Source organism: Myotis davidii, unplaced genomic scaffold (genome assembly GCF_000327345.1).
Source record: "Myotis davidii unplaced genomic scaffold, ASM32734v1 scaffold107, whole genome shotgun sequence".
Taxonomy (NCBI): Eukaryota; Metazoa; Chordata; class Mammalia; order Chiroptera; family Vespertilionidae; genus Myotis; species Myotis davidii.
In genome coordinates, this window is record NW_006383012.1 from 1,411,655 (window position 1) to 1,415,574 (window position 3,920).

The following is a 3,920-nucleotide window of genomic DNA, read 5'->3' on the forward strand; positions in this document are numbered from 1 at the left end:
AGGTGGGAAAGCAGAGGTGCTGTAGGGAGGATTCAGATAGTCATACCAACAGGAACTAGAAAGATTGTTTTGCTTTTAAGAGGATCGCATTGTAATTAAGATAAGGAATTTAGGAGTAATGTAGATTTGAGTTTGAATCCTATCTTTAAATTAAATAGTTGTGTAATCTTAGGTCTCATGCATGCTAATTAAAGCCTCAATTTCCTAAACCCTATAAAGTGGGTAATAAGTCTCTCATAGAGTTTGAGGATTTAATGATGTTATGAATGTAGACAATGAACATTATATATATACTCTAGAGAGCTTCTCCCCTGCCTTCTTTCTCTTTTGTGACAATCACTGGAATTGAGATGTACTCGCAACAGATTGGGGGAAAAAACTAACAAAACACTGTTTATAGTCTTGAAAATGTTGTGTGCTCTTTCCAGAAACAGGAAACACTCAGATCTATCAGTCATGTTACAGAACTGAACTATCCACTGTGTTACCAGTGACCGAACAATCAGTCTTTAGAGGCAGATCACACAATGCAGTGGTTAACCATCTGTTATTTTTTAAATGGAGGTATAATTTAAATATAATGCACATTTAATTTCAACTGCAACTGCCAACCCAATTAGTATGTAAAGCATTTTTCCCTATTACCGCAGAAAGTTCCTTTGTCAATTTGTACTATAAATGCAGATTAATTTCCTTGTATTTGGACTTCATCTAAATTAAATCGTACAATATGTACACCTTTTTCATTTAGCATAATGATTTTGAGATTTGTTGCTGCAGGTAGAGCAGTAGTTCATTCCTTTTACATTCCTTTGGTCAGCAAATGCATTCCCCTCTAAGATACACCACTTTTCCTTTGTCTATTCTCCTGCTGATGGACATTTGAGTTGGGTCAAGCTCTTGGCTATTATGTTATCTATAAAAGCTGCAATGCCGAAACCGGTTTGGCTCAGTGGATAGAGTGTCGGCCTGCGGACTGAAAGGTCCCAGGTTCGATTCCGGTCAAGGGCATGTACCTGGGTTGTGGGCACATCCCCAATGGGAGATGTGCAGGAGGCAGCTGATCGATGTTTCTCTCTCATCGATGTTTCTAACTCTATCTCTCTCCCTTTCTCTCTGTAAAAAATCAATAAAATATATTTTTTAAAAAAAGCTGCACATGAAAATTGCACCATTTGTTGCAAACAGAAGTTTACATTCCTACATTTAAATCTCTAGGAGTGGAATCATTGGGTTATATGGTAAGGGTATATTTAACTTTATAAGAAAATTGCCAATGGTTTTCCAAGCGGGTTAGCATTTTATATTCCAAATGTGATTGTGAATGTGTCTTTCTCTCTTCATTTAGTTCTTTCTACACTTGTTTTATTTATTTTACTTTTGCTGTAATTGAATGAGTAAGCATTTAACATTATGTCTTCTTCTTCTTTTTTAAAAAATATATTTTATTGGTTTTCTACAGAGAGGAAGGGAGAGAGATAGAGAGCTAGAAACATCGGTGAGAGAGGAACATCGATCAGCTGCCTCCTGCACATCTCCTATTGGGGATGTGCCCGCAACCCAGGCACATGCCCTTGACCGGAATCGAACCTGGGACCTCTCAGTCCACAAGCCGACGCTCCATCCACTGAGCCAAACCGGTTTTGGCAACATTATGTCTTCTTGATGAGTTTTTCACTTTATCACATTTAAATGTCACTCTTTATATCTCAAAATACTCCTCAACATTTTCTATATTTCCCCATCATCTTACTTTAAATTTTGCTGTGCTTTTATATGAAAAGTACATATTTTGTATACAGCTTGTAGTTGGGGATTCTTTTCAATTTATTTATAAAATCTCTCCAGTTGATTTTAGTAAAAACTCCATTTATATTTACTATATTGTTGTTATATTTGGGGTTAACACATCATCTTGCTATTTGCTTTCTATCTGTCCCCAATTTCCTTTATTCTTTGATACTCCTTTCTTTTATTACATTCTTTCAATTTATTTCTAGCTATTTAATTTTACCTACTTTATTAGCATTTTTTTATACCTCTCTACATGTTGTTGTTACTTTTCTGGTTACAACATGAATTCTTAATTTATCCAGTGTATCTTAAATTAATATTTTACCACTTCACATATTATGAAAAACCCTTTAAAACAGTATACAGCAATTTCTGTTACAATTTACCTCCATCTTCCATGGCTTGTCATTATTTTTTTTCCTTTTAATGTTTGCTTTAAAGAGTCAATTGTCTTTTAAAAAGTAACACAAGACAAAATAAAAGTATATTTACCCATGTATTTATTATTTTGTTATCTTATTCCTTCTTTTAAATACATATACCCTTTCGATTTTATTTCTCCTTAGCTTAACAAACTTGTTTTAGTATGTCATCCTTGTCACAGTCTCTGGATACATTCCAATTAACTTCTCTTTCCAGTTAACTTATAAAATGACAGAAATAATAGTAGGTTATAGCAGAACTACGGGAACTGTTTTAACTTTGAAGAAGTCATTGTGCACACTATTGAGAGTGAAAAAGTGACTTGTAAAGTGAGTTCAACCAAGGCCTTTTTGGAACCCCACTTTTAAAAAATATTTTAAATATCATTTTTATTGATTCCAGAGAGGAAGGGAGAGGGAGAGAGAGATGGAAACATTAATGATGAGAGAGAATTATTGATTGGCTACCTCCTGTAGGCCCCCTACTATGGGTCAAGCCCTCAACCCAGGGGACTCCACTTTTTACAGACCCACATTTCTATCTTCTCTCCACTGTAAATGGGAATCTGTGGGTGAATGACATCCTGTTCTCTTGAACAAATGGCCTCAAAGGGTAGCTCCACTGAAAAAAGAGAGTCTATACAAACAGTTTATAAATTACATAAGTTGGAGAGAGATCATTCACTTCCCCGCAGGATGTACCACAATCTTCTTCAGAGTTCATTAAAAATATTGTGTATTCAAAAAAATCAATTTATGTGTAAATTTTAAGAATATACTGTATATTCATTATATGAAATGAAGTATTTCAGTAATCATTAATGTGATTTGAGATGGGAATCTTAGTATGATTGATTCATTAATCAAGTATTTAAGGGGCCAACTTCTGAATTCAACAAAATCTCATTGAATATAATATATTGTGGAAGAGCTACATCACATCAGGACCAGTGTGAGGCTAGGAGGCAAGAGGCAGGGGAGACTGCAGTGTTTGTCTGTGTTGTGTTCACTCCTGGATTTAAATGTGCTTCAATGTAGCTAAAGAAATGATGAGATGGGCATGTGAGCTTGGGTTTCTTTCTCAGGCAAGTAATAGAGCAGGTAAATATATCAGACTTTTGAAAGAGTAAAACTTTATTATCAGGAAAGCACAACTCAAAGATTTGTTACATCATTAAGTTCTCATTAGTTGATTAGAAGTGTTACTAAACTTAGTTCTAGCCACTAAATAAGTGATTATAAAATTTATTTTCTTCTCTCGATCTTACTTAATAATGATATTATTTTGCACTAAAATTGAAGTTAACAGATTTTGAAAATAGTGTATCCTGTTAGGGAAAATAGCCACGGCTTGGCCTTGAGCAGTGGTCTTTTCACAAATAATATGAGAATTCATATATTCATATTTAGGCTCCTACAGGCTTTGCTTATGAAATACCTGAAGATAGTCTTTTTCCAGGAAAATATTATTTTAAATATTGAAGGAAAGAGGTGCTATCTATTTGATTTAAGTATTCATTAAAAAATGTGTAAAGGTTATAACATACCCATGGACCTTATCACCTCTTGCCTGAACTATAGCTAGCATCCCCTAGTGTTTTCTCTACTTGCAATTGTATTTCCTTCAAATCCATTCCACATGGGTAAATAGTGTGATCACTCATTCCACAGATAACATTTCTTGTGTGATGAACATTGTGTTTC